We start from the raw sequence: 17,479 nt of genomic DNA, 5'->3' as shown, positions 1-17,479 counted from the left end.
ACTGCCCTGCACACTTCCACTTCATCCCTCCACTTTCAGGTACCCCAAAACAATACTTGAACTCACAATAAATGGATTAGGCGGTCAGTGTCTTAAGTCACTGTGGAAATGTGTGATCAGCATGAACTATATGAACTGGTAGAAGCAGTTGTAAAGAAAAATGCATTTCGGGGGGCACAGAGACATGCCCATGAAATTCTCCTTTTTTATCCCAGTTAAATCTTCATTTCTAAAAAGTAAATCGGAAAGCTTCAATCCATCAAACTCTGTGTCACGTGCTGATCTCTCGTCCTCCGCATACATCCACCCCAGATGGGACTCGAACCCACAATCCCTGGCTTAGAAGGCCAGTGCCTTATCCATTAGGCCACTGGGGCACTTGCTGATAATGAACTGGATAGCAGAGAGTGGTTTCTACCGAACGTACACGTGGTTAAAGTAGACATCACGCTTTCGCTTTGCTTCTGTAACCAGCATGACCTGTACAAACTGACAGAAGCAGTCAAAAAATAATCACGGAGGGCACTGAGACATGCCCAAGAAATTATGGTTTAATATTTCTGTTTCCACTTCATTGCTAAAGCAAACTGAATAGCAGAGGATGGTTTCGATCCATAAATCACTGGGTTAACTGCCAGGCACACTTCCACTTCATCACTCCACCATTCAGGTACCCCAAAACAATACTTGAATTCACAATACATGGATTAGGAGATCAGTGTCTTAAGCCACTGTGTCTCTCTGTGATCAGCATGACCTATATGGATTGATAGAAGCAGTAATAAAAAAAGAATCACGGAGGGCACAGAGACATGCCCATGAAATTCTGAAATGTAAAAAAAAAATCCCTGTTTACACTTCATTTCTAAAAGTAGAATTGGATATCTTCGATCCATCAACCTCTGTGTTATGTGCCCAGCTCTTCTCTTCTGTTTGCACTTCATTGCTCAAAGCAAACTGGATAGCAGAGGATGGTTTCGATCCCTAAATCACTTGGTTAACTGCCCTGCACACTTCCACTTCATCCCTCCACTTTCAGGTACCCCAAAACAATACTTGAACTCACAATAAATGGATTAGGCGGTCAGTGTCTTAAGTCACTGTGGAAATGTGTGATCAGCATGAACTATATGAACTGATAGAAGCAGTTGTAAAAAAAAATTGCATTTTGGAGGGCACAGAGACATGCCCATGAAATTCTCCTTTTTTATCCCAGTTAAATCTCCATTTCTAAAAATTGAATCGGAAATCTTCAATCCATCAAACTCTGTGTCACATGCTGATCTCTCGTCCTCCGCATACATCCACCCCAGATGGGACTCGAACCCACAATCCCTGGCTTAGAAGGCCAGTGCCTTATCCATTAGGCCACTGGGGCACTTGCTGATAATGAACTGGATAGCAGAGAGTGGTTTCAACCGAACGTACACATGGTTAAAGTAGACATCACGCTTTCGCTTCGCTTCTGTAACCAGCATGACCTGTACAAACTGACAGAAGCAGTCAAAAAATAATCACGGAGGGCACTGAGACATGCCCATGAAATTATGGTTTAATATTTCTGTTTCCACTTCATTGCTAAAGCAAACTGAATTGCAGAGGATGGTTTCGATCCATAAATCACTGGGTTAACTGCCAGGCACACTTCCACTTCATCACTCCACTTTCAGGTACCCCAAAATAATACTTGAATTCACAATACATGGATTAGGAGATCAGTGTCTTAAGCCACTGTGTCTCTCTGTGATCAGCATGACCTATATGGATTGATAGAAGCAGTAATAAAAAAAGAATCACGGAGGGCACAGAGACATGCCCATGAAATTCTGAAATGTAAAAAAAAAATCCCTGTTTACACTTCATTTCTAAAAGTAGAATTGGATAGCTTCGATCCATCAACCTCTGTGTTATGTGCCCAGCTCTTCTCTTCTGTTTGCACTTCATTGCTCAAAGCAAACTGGATAGCAGAGGATGGTTTCGATCCCTAAATCACTTGGTTAACTGCCCTGCACACTTCCACTTCATCCCTCCACTTTCAGGTACCCCAAAACAATACTTGAACTCACAATAAATGGATTAGGCGGTCAGTGTCTTAAGTCACTGTGGAAATGTGTGATCAGCATGAACTATATGAACTGATAGAAGCAGTTGTAAAAAAAAATGCATTTCGGGGGGCACAGAGACATGCCCATGAAATTCTCCTTTTTTATCCCAGTTAAATCTTCATTTCTAAAAATTTAATCGGAAATCTTCAATCCATCAAACTCTGTGTCACGTGCTGATCTCTCGTCCTCCGCATACATCCACCCCAGATGGGACTCGAACCCACAATCCCTGGCTTAGAAGGCCAGTGCCTTATCCATTAGGCCACTGGGGCACTTGCTGATAATGAGCTGGATAGCAGAGAGTGGTTTCAACCGAACGTACACGTGGTTAAAGTAGACATCACGCTTTCGCTTCGCTTCTGTAAACAGCATGACCTGTACAAACTGACAGAAGCAGTCAAAAAATAATCACGGAGGGCACTGAGACATGCCCATGAAATTATGGTTTAATATTTCTGTTTCCACTTCATTGCTAAAGCAAACTGAATAGCAGAGGATGGTTTCGATCCATAAATCACTGGGTTAACTGCCAGGCACACTTCCACTTCATCACTCCACTTTCAGGTACCCCAAAACAATACTTGAATTCACAATACATGGATTAGGAGATCAGTGTCTTAAGCCACTGTGTCTCTCTGTGATCAGCATGACCTATATGGATTGATAGAAGCAGTAATAAAAAAAGAATCACGGAGGGCACAGAGACATGCCCATGAAATTCTGAAATGTAAAAAAAAAATCCCTGTTTACACTTCATTTCTAAAAGTAGAATTGGATAGCTTCGATCCATCAACCTCTGTGTTATGTGCCCAGCTCTTCTCTTCTGTTTGCACTTCATTGCTCAAAGCAAACTGGATAGCAGAGGATGGTTTCGATCCCTAAATCACTTGGTTAACTGCCCTGCACACTTCCACTTCATCCCTCCACTTTCAGGTACCCCAAAACAATACTTGAACTCACAATAAATGGATTAGGCGGTCAGTGTCTTAAGTCACTGTGGAAATGTGTGATCAGCATGAACTATATGAACTGATAGAAGCAGTTGTAAAAAAAAATGCATTTCGGGGGGCACAGAGACATGCCCATGAAATTCTCCTTTTTTATCCCAGTTAAATCTTCATTTCTAAAAATTGAATCGGAAATCTTCAATCCATCAAACTCTGTGTCACATGCTGATCTCTCGTCCTCCGCATACATCCACCCCAGATGGGACTCGAACCCACAATCCCTGGCTTAGAAGGCCAGTGCCTTATCCATTAGGCCACTGGGGCACTTGCTGATAATGAGCTGGATAGCAGAGAGTGGTTTCAACCGAACGTACACGTGGTTAAAGTAGACATCACGCTTTCGCTTCGCTTCTGTAAACAGCATGACCTGTACAAACTGACAGAAGCAGTCAAAAAATAATCACGGAGGGCACTGAGACATGCCCATGAAATTATGGTTTAATATTTCTGTTTCCACTTCATTGCTAAAGCAAACTGAATAGCAGAGGATGGTTTCGATCCATAAATCACTGGGTTAACTGCCAGGCACACTTCCACTTCATCACTCCACTTTCAGGTACCCCAAAACAATACTTGAATTCACAATACATGGATTAGGAGATCAGTGTCTTAAGCCACTGTGTCTCTCTGTGATCAGCATGACCTATATGGATTGATAGAAGCAGTAATAAAAAAAGAATCACGGAGGGCACAGAGACATGCCCATGAAATTCTCAAATGTAAAAAAAAAATCCCTGTTTACACTTCATTTCTAAAAGTAGAATTGGATATCTTCGAACCATCAACCTCTGTGTTATGTGCCCAGCTCTTCTCTTCTGTTTGCACTTCATTGCTCAAAGCAAACTGGATAGCAGAGGATGGTTTCGATCCCTAAATCACTTGGTTAACTGCCCTGCACACTTCCACTTCATCCCTCCACTTTCAGGTACCCCAAAACAATACTTGAACTCACAATAAATGGATTAGGCGGTCAGTGTCTTAAGTCACTGTGGAAATGTGTGATCAGCATGAACTATATGAACTGATAGAAGCAGTTGTAAAAAAAAATTGCATTTCGGAGGGCACAGAGACATGCCCATGAAATTCTCCTTTTTTATCCCAGTTAAATCTTCATTTCTAAAAAGTAAATCGGAAAGCTTCAATCCATCAAACTCTGTGTCACGTGCTGATCTCTCTTCCTCCGCATACACCCACCCCAGATGGGACTCGAACCCACAATCCCTGGCTTAGAAGGCCAGTGCCTTATCCATTAGGCCACTGGGGCACTTGCTGAAAATGAACTGGATAGCAGAGAGTGGTTTCTACCGAACGTACACGTGGTTAAAGTAGACATCACGCTTCTGCTTCGCTTCTGTAATCAGCATGACCTGTACAAACTGACAGAAGCAGTCAAAAAATAATCACGGAGGGCACTGAGACATGCCCATGAAATTATGGTTTAATATTTCTGTTTCCACTTCATTGCTAAAGCAAACTGAATAGCAGAGGATGGTTTCGATCCATAAATCACTGGGTTAACTGCCAGGCACACTTCCACTTCATCACTCCACTTTCAGGTACCCCAAAACAATACTTGAATTCACAATACATGGATTAGGAGATCAGTGTCTTAAGCCACTGTGTCTCTCTGTGATCAGCATGACCTATATGGATTGATAGAAGCAGTAATAAAAAAAGAATCACGGAGGGCACAGAGACATGCCCATGAAATTCTGAAATGTAAAAAAAAAATCCCTGTTTACACTTCATTTCTAAAAGTAGAATTGGATATCTTCGATCCATCAACCTCTGTGTTATGTGCCCAGCTCTTCTCTTCTGTTTGCACTTCATTGCTCAAAGCAAACTGGATAGCAGAGGATGGTTTCGATCCCTAAATCACTTGGTTAACTGCCCTGCACACTTCCACTTCATCCCTCCACTTTCAGGTACCCCAAAACAATACTTGAACTCACAATAAATGGATTAGGCGGTCAGTGTCTTAAGTCACTGTGGAAATGTGTGATCAGCATGAACTATATGAACTGATAGAAGCAGTTGTAAAAAAAAATGCATTTCGGGGGGCACAGAGACATGCCCATGAAATTCTCCTTTTTTATCCCAGTTAAATCTTCATTTCTAAAAATTGAATCGGAAATCTTCAATCCATCAAACTCTGTGTCACATGCTGATCTCTCGTCCTCCGCATACATCCACCCCAGATGGGACTCGAACCCACAATCCCTGGCTTAGAAGGCCAGTGCCTTATCCATTAGGCCACTGGGGCACTTGCTGATAATGAGCTGGATAGCAGAGAGTGGTTTCAACCGAACGTACACGTGGTTAAAGTAGACATCACGCTTTCGCTTCGCTTCTGTAAACAGCATGACCTGTACAAACTGACAGAAGCAGTCAAAAAATAATCACGGAGGGCACTGAGACATGCCCATGAAATTATGGTTTAATATTTCTGTTTCCACTTCATTGCTAAAGCAAACTGAATAGCAGAGGATGGTTTCGATCCATAAATCACTGGGTTAACTGCCAGGCACACTTCCACTTCATCACTCCACTTTCAGGTACCCCAAAACAATACTTGAATTCACAATACATGGATTAGGAGATCAGTGTCTTAAGCCACTGTGTCTCTCTGTGATCAGCATGACCTATATGGATTGATAGAAGCAGTAATAAAAAAAGAATCACGGAGGGCACAGAGACATGCCCATGAAATTCTGAAATGTAAAAAAAAAATCCCTGTTTACACTTCATTTCTAAAAGTAGAATTGGATATCTTCGATCCATCAACCTCTGTGTTATGTGCCCAGCTCTTCTCTTCTGTTTGCACTTCATTGCTCAAAGCAAACTGGATAGCAGAGGATGGTTTCGATCCCTAAATCACTTGGTTAACTGCCCTGCACACTTCCACTTCATCCCTCCACTTTCAGGTACCCCAAAACAATACTTGAACTCACAATAAATGGATTAGGCGGTCAGTGTCTTAAGTCACTGTGGAAATGTGTGATCAGCATGAACTATATGAACTGATAGAAGCAGTTGTAAAAAAAAATGCATTTCGGGGGGCACAGAGACATGCCCATGAAATTCTCCTTTTTTATCCCAGTTAAATCTTCATTTCTAAAAATTGAATCGGAAATCTTCAATCCATCAAACTCTGTGTCACGTGCTGATCTCTCGTCCTCCGCATACATCCACCCCAGATGGGACTCGAACCCACAATCCCTGGCTTAGAAGGCCAGTGCCTTATCCATTAGGCCACTGGGGCACTTGCTGATAATGAACTGGATAGCAGAGAGTGGTTTCAACCGAACGTACACGTGGTTAAAGTAGACATCACGCTTTCGCTTCGCTTCTGTAAACAGCATGACCTGTACAAACTGACAGAAGCAGTCAAAAAATAATCACGGAGGGCACTGAGACATGCCCATGAAATTATGGTTTAATATTTCTGTTTCCACTTCATTGCTAAAGCAAACTGAATAGCAGAGGATGGTTTCGATCCATAAATCACTGGGTTAACTGCCAGGCACACTTCCACTTCATCACTCCACTTTCAGGTACCCCAAAACAATACTTGAATTCACAATACATGGATTAGGAGATCAGTGTCTTAAGCCACTGTGTCTCTCTGTGATCAGCATGACCTATATGGATTGATAGAAGCAGTAATAAAAAAAGAATCACGGAGGGCACAGAGACATGCCCATGAAATTCTCAAATGTAAAAAAAAAATCCCTGTTTACACTTCATTTCTAAAAGTAGAATTGGATATCTTCGATCCATCAACCTCTGTGTTATGTGCCCAGCTCTTCTCTTCTGTTTGCACTTCATTGCTCAAAGCAAACTGGATAGCAGAGGATGGTTTCGATCCCTAAATCACTTGGTTAACTGCCCTGCACACTTCCACTTCATCCCTCCACTTTCAGGTACCCCAAAACAATACTTGAACTCACAATAAATGGATTAGGCGGTCAGTGTCTTAAGTCACTGTGGAAATGTGTGATCAGCATGAACTATATGAACTGATAGAAGCAGTTGTAAAAAATATTTGCATTTCGGAGGGCACAGAGACATGCCCATGAAATTCTCCTTTTTTATCCCAGTTAAATCTTCATTTCTAAAAAGTAAATCGGAAAGCTTCAATCCATCAAACTCTGTGTCACGTGCTGATCTCTCTTCCTCCGCATACACCCACCCCAGATGGGACTCGAACCCACAATCCCTGGCTTAGAAGGCCAGTGCCTTATCCATTAGGCCACTGGGGCACTTGCTGAAAATGAACTGGATAGCAGAGAGTGGTTTCTACCGAACGTACACGTGGTTAAAGTAGACATCACGCTTCGCTTCGCTTCTGTAATCAGCATGACCTGTACAAACTGACAGAAGCAGTCAAAAAATAATCACGGAGGGCACTGAGACATGCCCATGAAATTATGGTTTAATATTTCTGTTTCCACTTCATTGCTAAAGCAAACTGAATAGCAGAGGATGGTTTCGATCCATAAATCACTGGGTTAACTGCCAGGCACACTTCCACTTCATCACTCCACTTTCAGGTACCCCAAAACAATACTTGAATTCACAATACATGGATTAGGAGATCAGTGTCTTAAGCCACTGTGTCTCTCTGTGATCAGCATGACCTATATGGATTGATAGAAGCAGTAATAAAAAAAGAATCACGGAGGGCACAGAGACATGCCCATGAAATTCTGAAATGTAAAAAAAAAATCCCTGTTTACACTTCATTTCTAAAAGTAGAATTGGATAGCTTCGATCCATCAACCTCTGTGTTATGTGCCCAGCTCTTCTCTTCTGTTTGCACTTCATTCCTCAAAGCAAACTGGATAGCAGAGGATGGTTTCGATCCCTAAATCACTTGGTTAACTGCCCTGCACACTTCCACTTCATCCCTCCACTTTCAGGTACCCCAAAACAATACTTGAACTCACAATAAATGGATTAGGCGGTCAGTGTCTTAAGTCACTGTGGAAATGTGTGATCAGCATGAACTATATGAACTGATAGAAGCAGTTGTAAAAAAAATTGCATTTCGGAGGGCACAGAGACATGCCCATGAAATTCTCCTTTTTTATCCCAGTTAAATCTTCATTTCTAAAAAGTAAATCGGAAAGCTTCAATCCATCAAACTCTGTGTCACGTGCTGATCTCTCTTCCTCCGCATACATCCAGCCCAGATGGGACTCGAACCCACGGCTTAGAAGGCCAGTGCCTTATCCATTAGGCCACTGGGGCACTTGCTGAAAATGAACTGGATAGCAGAGAGTGGTTTCTACCGAACGTACACGTGGTTAAAGTAGACATCACGCTTCCGCTTCGCTTCTGTAATCAGCATGACCTGTACAAACTGACAGAAGCAGTCAAAAAATAATCACGGAGGGCACTGAGACATGCCCATGAAATTATGGTTTAATATTTCTGTTTCCACTTCATTGCTAAAGCAAACTGAATAGCAGAGGATGGTTTCGATCCATAAATCACTGGGTTAACTGCCAGGCACACTTCCACTTCATCACTCCACTTTCAGGTACCCCAAAACAATACTTGAATTCACAATACATGGATTAGGAGATCAGTGTCTTAAGCCACTGTGTCTCTCTGTGATCAGCATGACCTATATGGATTGATAGAAGCAGTAATAAAAAAAGAATCACGGAGGGCACAGAGACATGCCCATGAAATTCTGAAATGTAAAAAAAAAATCCCTGTTTACACTTCATTTCTAAAAGTAGAATTGGATAGCTTCGATCCATCAACCTCTGTGTTATGTGCCCAGCTCTTCTCTTCTGTTTGCACTTCATTGCTCAAAGCAAACTGGATAGCAGAGGATGGTTTCGATCCCTAAATCACTTGGTTAACTGCCCTGCACACTTCCACTTCATCCCTCCACTTTCAGGTACCCCAAAACAATACTTGAACTCACAATAAATGGATTAGGCGGTCAGTGTCTTAAGTCACTGTGGAAATGTGTGATCAGCATGACCTATATGAACTGATAGAAGCAGTTGTAAAAAAAATTGCATTTCGGAGGGCACAGAGACATGCCCATGAAATTCTCCTTTTTTATCCCAGTTAAATCTTCATTTCTAAAAATTAAATCGGAAAGCTTCAATCCATCAAACTCTGTGTCACGTGCTGATCTCTCTTCCTCCGCATACATCCACCCCAAATGGGACTCGAACCCACAATCCCTGGCTTAGAAGGCCAGTGCCTTATCCATTAGGCCACTGGGGCACTTGCTGATAATGAACTGGATAGCAGAGAGTGGTTTCAACCGAACGTACACGTGGTTAAAGTAGACATCACGCTTTCGCTTCGCTTCTGTAACCAGCATGACCTGTACAAACTGACAGAAGCAGTCAAAAAATAATCACGGAGGGCACTGAGACATGCCCATGAAATTATGGTTTAATATTTCTGTTTCCACTTCATTGCTAAAGCAAACTGAATAGCAGAGGATGGTTTCGATCCATAAATCACTGGGTTAACTGCCAGGCACACTTCCACTTCATCACTCCACTTTCAGGTACCCCAAAACAATACTTGAATTCACAATACATGGATTAGGAGATCAGTGTCTTAAGCCACTGTGTCTCTCTGTGATCAGCATGACCTATATGGATTGATAGAAGCAGTAATAAAAAAAGAATCACGGAGGGCACAGAGACATGCCCATGAAATTCTGAAATGTAAAAAAAAAATCCCTGTTTACACTTCATTTCTAAAAGTAGAATTGGATATTCTAAAAGTAGAATTGGATATTCTGAAATGTAAAAAAAAAATCCCTGTTTACACTTCATTTCTAAAAGTAGAATTGGATAGCTAAATCGATCCATCAACCTCTGTGTTATGTGCCCAGCTCTTCTCTTCTGTTTGCACTTCATTGCTCAAAGCAAACTGGATAGCAGAGGATGGTTTCGATCCCTAAATCACTTGGTTAACTGCCCTGCACACTTCCACTTCATCCCTCCACTTTCAGGTACCCCAAAACAATACTTGAACTCACAATAAATGGATTAGGCGGTCAGTGTCTTAAGTCACTGTGGAAATGTGTGATCAGCATGAACTATATGAACTGATAGAAGCAGTTGTAAAAAAAATTGCATTTCGGGGGGCACAGAGACATGCCCATGAAATTCTCCTTTTTTATCCCAGTTAAATCTTCATTTCTAAAAATTGAATCGGAAATCTTCAATCCATCAAACTCTGTGTCACGTGCTGATCTCTCTTCCTCCGCATACATCCACCCCAGATGGGACTCGAACCCACAATCCCTGGCTTAGAAGGCCAGTGCCTTATCCATTAGGCCACTGGGGCACTTGCTGAAAATGAACTGGATAGCAGAGAGTGGTTTCTACCGAACGTACACGTGGTTAAAGTAGACATCACGCTTCCGCTTCGCTTCTGTAATCAGCATGACCTGTACAAACTGACAGAAGCAGTCAAAAAATAATCACGGAGGGCACTGAGACATGCCCATGAAATTATGGTTTAATATTTCTGTTTCCACTTCATTGCTAAAGCAAACTGAATAGCAGAGGATGGTTTCGATCCATAAATCACTGGGTTAACTGCCAGGCACACTTCCACTTCATCACTCCACTTTCAGGTACCCCAAAACAATACTTGAATTCACAATACATGGATTAGGAGATCAGTGTCTTAAGCCACTGTGTCTCTCTGTGATCAGCATGACCTATATGGATTGATAGAAGCAGTAATAAAAAAAGAATCACGGAGGGCACAGAGACATGCCCATGAAATTCTCAAATGTAAAAAAAAAATCCCTGTTTACACTTCATTTCTAAAAGTAGAATTGGATATCTTCGATCCATCAACCTCTGTGTTATGTGCCCAGCTCTTCTCTTCTGTTTGCACTTCATTGCTCAAAGCAAACTGGATAGCAGAGGATGGTTTCGATCCCTAAATCACTTGGTTAACTGCCCTGCACACTTCCACTTCATCCCTCCACTTTCAGGTACCCCAAAACAATACTTGAACTCACAATAAATGGATTAGGCGGTCAGTGTCTTAAGTCACTGTGGAAATGTGTGATCAGCATGACCTATATGAACTGATAGAAGCAGTTGTAAAAAAAAATTGCATTTCGGAGGGCACAGAGACATGCCCATGAAATTCTCCTTTTTTATCCCAGTTAAATCTTCATTTCTAAAAAGTAAATCGGAAAGCTTCAATCCATCAAACTATGTGTCACGTGCTGATCTCTCTTCCTCCGCATACACCCACCCCACATGGGACTCGAACCCACAATCCCTGGCTTAGAAGGCCAGTGCCTTATCCATTAGGCCACTGGGGCACTTGCTGATAATGAACTGGATAGCAGAGAGTGGTTTCAACCGAACGTACACGTGGTTAAAGTAGACATCACGCTTTCGCTTCGCTTCTGTAACCAGCATGACCTGTACAAACTGACAGAAGCAGTCAAAAAATAATCACGGAGGGCACTGAGACATGCCCATGAAATTATGGTTTAATATTTCTGTTTCCACTTCATTGCTAAAGCAAACTGAATAGCAGAGGATGGTTTCGATCCATAAATCACTGGGTTAACTGCCAGGCACACTTCCACTTCATCACTCCACTTTCAGGTACCCCAAAACAATACTTGAATTCACAATACATGGATTAGGAGATCAGTGTCTTAAGCCACTGTGTCTCTCTGTGATCAGCATGACCTATATGGATTGATAGAAGCAGTAATAAAAAAAGAATCACGGAGGGCACAGAGACATGCCCATGAAATTCTCAAATGTAAAAAAAAAATCCCTGTTTACACTTCATTTCTAAAAGTAGAATTGGATATCTTCGATCCATCAACCTCTGTGTTATGTGCCCAGCTCTTCTCTTCTGTTTGCACTTCATTGCTCAAAGCAAACTGGATAGCAGAGGATGGTTTCGATCCCTAAATCACTTGGTTAACTGCCCTGCACACTTCCACTTCATCCCTCCACTTTCAGGTACCCCAAAACAATACTTGAACTCACAATAAATGGATTAGGCGGTCAGTGTCTTAAGTCACTGTGGAAATGTGTGATCAGCATGACCTATATGAACTGATAGAAGCAGTTGTAAAAAAAAATTGCATTTCGGAGGGCACAGAGACATGCCCATGAAATTCTCCTTTTTTATCCCAGTTAAATCTTCATTTCTAAAAAGTAAATCGGAAAGCTTCAATCCATCAAACTCTGTGTCACGTGCTGATCTCTCTTCCTCCGCATACACCCACCCCAGATGGGACTCGAACCCACAATCCCTGGCTTAGAAGGCCAGTGCCTTATCCATTAGGCCACTGGGGCACTTGCTGATAATGAACTGGATAGCAGAGAGTGGTTTCAACCGAACGTACACGTGGTTAAAGTAGACATCACGCTTTCGCTTCGCTTCTGTAACCAGCATGACCTGTACAAACTGACAGAAGCAGTCAAAAAATAATCACGGAGGGCACTGAGACATGCCCATGAAATTATGGTTTAATATTTCTGTTTCCACTTCATTGCTAAAGCAAACTGAATAGCAGAGGATGGTTTCGATCCATAAATCACTGGGTTAACTGCCAGGCACACTTCCACTTCATCACTCCACTTTCAGGTACCCCAAAACAATACTTGAATTCACAATACATGGATTAGGAGATCAGTGTCTTAAGCCACTGTGTCTCTCTGTGATCAGCATGACCTATATGGATTGATAGAAGCAGTAATAAAAAAAGAATCACGGAGGGCACAGAGACATGCCCATGAAATTCTCAAATGTAAAAAAAAAATCCCTGTTTACACTTCATTTCTAAAAGTAGAATTGGATATCTTCGATCCATCAACCTCTGTGTTATGTGCCCAGCTCTTCTCTTCTGTTTGCACTTCATTGCTCAAAGCAAACTGGATAGCAGAGGATGGTTTCGATCCCTAAATCACTTGGTTAACTGCCCTGCACACTTCCACTTCATCCCTCCACTTTCAGGTACCCCAAAACAATACTTGAACTCACAATAAATGGATTAGGCGGTCAGTGTCTTAAGTCACTGTGGAAATGTGTGATCAGCATGACCTATATGAACTGATAGAAGCAGTTGTAAAAAAAAATTGCATTTCGGAGGGCACAGAGACATGCCCATGAAATTCTCCTTTTTTATCCCAGTTAAATCTTCATTTCTAAAAAGTAAATCGGAAAGCTTCAATCCATCAAACTCTGTGTCACGTGCTGATTTCTCTTCCTCCGCATACACCCACCCCAGATGGGACTCGAACCCACAATCCCTGGCTTAGAAGGCCAGTGCCTTATCCATTAGGCCACTGGGGCACTTGCTGAAAATGAACTGGATAGCAGAGAGTGGTTTCTACCGAACGTACACGTGGTTAAAGTAGACATCACGCTTCCGCTTCGCTTCTGTAATCAGCATGACCTGTACAAACTGACAGAAGCAGTCAAAAAATTATCACGGAGGGCACTGAGACATGCCCATGAAATTATGGTTTAATATTTCTGTTTCCACTTCATTGCTAAAGCAAACTGAATAGCAGAGGATGGTTTCGATCCATAAATCACTGGGTTAACTGCCAGGCACACTTCCACTTCATCACTCCACTTTCAGGTACCCCAAAACAATACTTGAATTCACAATACATGGATTAGGAGATCAGTGTCTTAAGCCACTGTGTCTCTCTGTGATCAGCATGACCTATATGGATTGATAGAAGCAGTAATAAAAAAAGAATCACGGAGGGCACAGAGACATGCCCATGAAATTCTCAAATGTAAAAAAAAAATCCCTGTTTACACTTCATTTCTAAAAGTAGAATTGGATATCTTCGATCCATCAACCTCTGTGTTATGTGCCCAGCTCTTCTCTTCTGTTTGCACTTCATTGCTCAAAGCAAACTGGATAGCAGAGGATGGTTTCGATCCCTAAATCACTTGGTTAACTGCCCTGCACACTTCCACTTCATCCCTCCACTTTCAGGTACCCCAAAACAATACTTGAACTCACAATAAATGGATTAGGCGGTCAGTGTCTTAAGTCACTGTGGAAATGTGTGATCAGCATGAACTATATGAACTGATAGAAGCAGTTGTAAAAAAAAATTGCATTTCGGAGGGCACAGAGACATGCCCATGAAATTCTCCTTTTTTATCCCAGTTAAATCTTCATTTCTAAAAAGTAAATCGGAAAGCTTCAATCCATCAAACTCTGTGTCACGTGCTGATTTCTCTTCCTCCGCATACACCCACCCCAGATGGGACTCGAACCCACAATCCCTGGCTTAGAAGGCCAGTGCCTTATCCATTAGGCCACTGGGGCACTTGCTGAAAATGAACTGGATAGCAGAGAGTTTTTTCTACCGAACGTACACGTGGTTAAAGTAGACATCACGCTTCCGCTTCGCTTCTGTAATCAGCATGACCTGTACAAACTGACAGAAGCAGTCAAAACATTTTCACTTCAGTTTCCACTTCATTGCTAAAGCAAACTGAATAGCAGAGGATGGTTTCGATCCATAAATCACTGGGTTAACTGCCAGGCACACTTCCACTTCATCACTCCACTTTCAGGTACCCCAAAACAATACTTGAATTCACAATACATGGATTAGGAGATCAGTGTCTTAAGCCACTGTGTCTCTCTGTGATCAGCATGACCTATATGGATTGATAGAAGCAGTAATAAAAAAAAGAATCACGGAGGGCACAGAGACATGCCCATGAAATTCTGAAATGTAAAAAAAAAAATCCCTGTTTACACTTCATTTCTAATAGTAGAATTGGATATCTTCGATCCATCAACCTCTGTGTTATGTGCCCAGCTCTTCTCTTCTGTTTGCACTTCATTGCTCAAAGCAAACTGGATAGCAGAGGATGGTTTCGATCCATAAATCACTTGGTTAACTGCCCTGCACACTTCCACTTCATCCCTCCACTTTCAGGTACCCCAAAACAATACTTGAACTCACAATAAATGGATTAGGCGGTCAGTGTCTTAAGTCACTGTGGAAATGTGTGATCAGCATGACCTATATGAACTGATAGAAGCAGTTGTAAAAAAAAATTGCATTTCGGAGGGCACAGAGACATGCCCATGAAATTCTCCTTTTTTATCCCAGTTAAATCTTAATTTCTAAAAAGTAAATCGGAAAGCTTCAATCCATCAAACTCTGTGTCACGTGCTGATTTCTATTCCTCCGCATACACCCACCCCAGATGGGACTCGAACCCACAATCCCTGGCTTAGAAGGCCAGTGCCTTATCCATTAGGCCACTGGGGCACTTGCTGAAAATGAACTGGATAGCAGAGAGTGGTTTCTACCGAACGTACACGTGGTTAAAGTAGACATCACGCTTCCGCTTCGCTTCTGTAATCAGCATGACCTGTACAAACTGACAGAAGCAGTCAAAAAATTATCACGGAGGGCACTGAGACATGCCCATGAAATTATGGTTTAATATTTCTGTTTCCACTTCATTGCTAAAGCAAACTGAATAGCAGAGGATGGTTTCGATCCATAAATCACTGGGTTAACTGCCAGGCACACTTCCACTTCATCACTCCACTTTCAGGTACCCCAAAACAATACTTGAATTCACAATACATGGATTAGGAGATCAGTGTCTTAAGCCACTGTGTCTCTCTGTGATCAGCATGACCTATATGGATTGATAGAAGCAGTAATAAAAAAAGAATCACGGAGGGCACAGAGACATGCCCATGAAATTCTGAAATGTAAAAAAAAAATCCCTGTTTACACTTCATTTCTAAAAGTAGAATTGGATATCTTCGATCCATCAACCTCTGTGTTATGTGCCCAGCTCTTCTCTTCTGTTTGCACTTCATTGCTCAAAGCAAACTGGATAGCAGAGGATGGTTTCGATCCCTAAATCACTTGGTTAACTGCCCTGCACACTTCCACTTCATCCCTCCACTTTCAGGTACCCCAAAACAATACTTGAACTCACAATAAATGGATTAGGCGGTCAGTGTCTTAAGTCACTGTGGAAATGTGTGATCAGCATGACCTATATGAACTGATAGAAGCAGTTGTAAAAAAAAATTGCATTTCGGAGGGCACAGAGACATGCCCATGAAATTCTCCTTTTTTATCCCAGTTAAATCTTCATTTCTAAAAAGTAAATCGGAAAGCTTCAATCCATCAAACTCTGTGTCACGTGCTGATTTCTCTTCCTCCGCATACACCCACCCCAGATGGGACTTGAACCCACAATCCCTGGCTTAGAAGGCCAGTGCCTTATCCATTAGGCCACTGGGGCACTTGCTGAAAATGAACTGGATAGCAGAGAGTGGTTTCTACCGAACGTACACGTGGTTAAAGTAGACATCACGCTTCCGCTTCGCTTCTGTAATCAGCATGACCTGTACAAACTGACAGAAGCAGTCAAAACATTTTCACTTCAGTTTCCACTTCATTGCTAAAGCAAACTGAATAGCAGAGGATGGTTTCGATCCATAAATCACTGGGTTAACTGCCAGGCACACTTCCACTTCATCACTCCACTTTCAGGTACCCCAAAACAATACTTGAATTCACAATACATGGATTAGGAGATCAGTGTCTTAAGCCACTGTGTCTCTCTGTGATCAGCATGACCTATATGGATTGATAGAAGCAGTAATAAAAAAAGAATCACGGAGGGCACAGAGACATGCCCATGAAATTCTGAAATGTAAAAAATAAATCCCTGTTTACACTTCATTTCTAATAGTAGAATTGGATATCTTCGATCCATCAACCTCTGTGTTATGTGCCCAGCTCTTCTCTTCTGTTTGCACTTCATTGCTCAAAGCAAACTGGATAGCAGAGGATGGTTTCGATCCCTAAATCACTTGGTTAACTGCCCTGCACACTTCCACTTCATCCCTCCACTTTCAGGTACCCCAAAACAATACTTGAACTCACAATAAATGGATTAGGCGGTCAGTGTCTTAAGTCACTGTGGAAATGTGTGATCAGCATGAACTATATGAACTGATAGAAGCAGTTGTAAAAAAAAATGCATTTCGGGGGGCACAGAGACATGCCCATGAAATTCTCCTTTTTTATCCCAGTTAAATCTTCATTTCTAAAAAGTAAATCGGAAAGCTTCAATCCATCAAACTCTGTGTCACGTGCTGATCTCTCTTCCTCCGCATTCCTCCACACCCCAGATGGGACTCGAACCCACAATCCCTGGCTTAGAAGGCCAGTGCCTTATCCATTAGGCCACTGGGGCACTTGCTGAAAATGAACTGGATAGCAGAGAGGGGTTTCTACCGAACGTACACGTGGTTAAAGTAGACATCACGCTTCCGCTTCGCTTCTGTAATCAGCATGACCTGTACAA

The 17,479-nt window shown here is 42.1% G+C and overlaps 17 non-coding genes across 17 annotated transcripts; all 17 read right to left on the bottom strand.

Moving 5' to 3' along the window:
- Window positions 1–304: 304 nt before the first annotated feature.
- On the bottom strand, window positions 305–377 carry trnar-ucu (transfer RNA arginine (anticodon UCU)). The gene has a single exon. It is a non-coding gene; the product is annotated as a tRNA-Arg (tRNA).
- Window positions 378–1,305: 928 nt separating this feature from the next.
- Window positions 1,306–1,378, bottom strand: trnar-ucu (transfer RNA arginine (anticodon UCU)). The gene has a single exon. It is a non-coding gene; the product is annotated as a tRNA-Arg (tRNA).
- A 926-nt stretch (window positions 1,379–2,304) lies between these two features.
- Window positions 2,305–2,377, bottom strand: trnar-ucu (transfer RNA arginine (anticodon UCU)). Its single transcript has one exon. It is a non-coding gene; the product is annotated as a tRNA-Arg (tRNA).
- Window positions 2,378–3,303: 926 nt separating this feature from the next.
- On the bottom strand, window positions 3,304–3,376 carry trnar-ucu (transfer RNA arginine (anticodon UCU)). Its single transcript has one exon. It is a non-coding gene; the product is annotated as a tRNA-Arg (tRNA).
- A 927-nt stretch (window positions 3,377–4,303) lies between these two features.
- Window positions 4,304–4,376, bottom strand: trnar-ucu (transfer RNA arginine (anticodon UCU)). The gene has a single exon. It is a non-coding gene; the product is annotated as a tRNA-Arg (tRNA).
- A 926-nt stretch (window positions 4,377–5,302) lies between these two features.
- Window positions 5,303–5,375, bottom strand: trnar-ucu (transfer RNA arginine (anticodon UCU)). The gene has a single exon. It is a non-coding gene; the product is annotated as a tRNA-Arg (tRNA).
- A 926-nt stretch (window positions 5,376–6,301) lies between these two features.
- trnar-ucu (transfer RNA arginine (anticodon UCU)) lies at window positions 6,302–6,374 on the bottom strand. Its single transcript has one exon. It is a non-coding gene; the product is annotated as a tRNA-Arg (tRNA).
- Window positions 6,375–7,301: 927 nt separating this feature from the next.
- Window positions 7,302–7,374, bottom strand: trnar-ucu (transfer RNA arginine (anticodon UCU)). Its single transcript has one exon. It is a non-coding gene; the product is annotated as a tRNA-Arg (tRNA).
- A 1,917-nt stretch (window positions 7,375–9,291) lies between these two features.
- trnar-ucu (transfer RNA arginine (anticodon UCU)) lies at window positions 9,292–9,364 on the bottom strand. The gene has a single exon. It is a non-coding gene; the product is annotated as a tRNA-Arg (tRNA).
- Window positions 9,365–10,374: 1,010 nt separating this feature from the next.
- On the bottom strand, window positions 10,375–10,447 carry trnar-ucu (transfer RNA arginine (anticodon UCU)). The gene has a single exon. It is a non-coding gene; the product is annotated as a tRNA-Arg (tRNA).
- Window positions 10,448–11,374: 927 nt separating this feature from the next.
- trnar-ucu (transfer RNA arginine (anticodon UCU)) lies at window positions 11,375–11,447 on the bottom strand. Its single transcript has one exon. It is a non-coding gene; the product is annotated as a tRNA-Arg (tRNA).
- Window positions 11,448–12,374: 927 nt separating this feature from the next.
- Window positions 12,375–12,447, bottom strand: trnar-ucu (transfer RNA arginine (anticodon UCU)). The gene has a single exon. It is a non-coding gene; the product is annotated as a tRNA-Arg (tRNA).
- Window positions 12,448–13,374: 927 nt separating this feature from the next.
- Window positions 13,375–13,447, bottom strand: trnar-ucu (transfer RNA arginine (anticodon UCU)). Its single transcript has one exon. It is a non-coding gene; the product is annotated as a tRNA-Arg (tRNA).
- Window positions 13,448–14,374: 927 nt separating this feature from the next.
- On the bottom strand, window positions 14,375–14,447 carry trnar-ucu (transfer RNA arginine (anticodon UCU)). Its single transcript has one exon. It is a non-coding gene; the product is annotated as a tRNA-Arg (tRNA).
- An 888-nt stretch (window positions 14,448–15,335) lies between these two features.
- Window positions 15,336–15,408, bottom strand: trnar-ucu (transfer RNA arginine (anticodon UCU)). The gene has a single exon. It is a non-coding gene; the product is annotated as a tRNA-Arg (tRNA).
- Window positions 15,409–16,335: 927 nt separating this feature from the next.
- trnar-ucu (transfer RNA arginine (anticodon UCU)) lies at window positions 16,336–16,408 on the bottom strand. Its single transcript has one exon. It is a non-coding gene; the product is annotated as a tRNA-Arg (tRNA).
- Window positions 16,409–17,295: 887 nt separating this feature from the next.
- Window positions 17,296–17,368, bottom strand: trnar-ucu (transfer RNA arginine (anticodon UCU)). The gene has a single exon. It is a non-coding gene; the product is annotated as a tRNA-Arg (tRNA).
- Between the last annotated feature and the right edge of the window lie 111 nt (window positions 17,369–17,479).

The sequence above is a fragment of the Oncorhynchus clarkii genome, chromosome 21 (genome assembly GCF_045791955.1).
Source record: "Oncorhynchus clarkii lewisi isolate Uvic-CL-2024 chromosome 21, UVic_Ocla_1.0, whole genome shotgun sequence".
In the NCBI taxonomy this organism is placed as follows: Eukaryota; Metazoa; Chordata; class Actinopteri; order Salmoniformes; family Salmonidae; genus Oncorhynchus; species Oncorhynchus clarkii.
The sequence above is the reverse complement of the archived record's forward strand: the minus strand, read 5'-3'. Positions and strand labels throughout refer to the sequence as shown.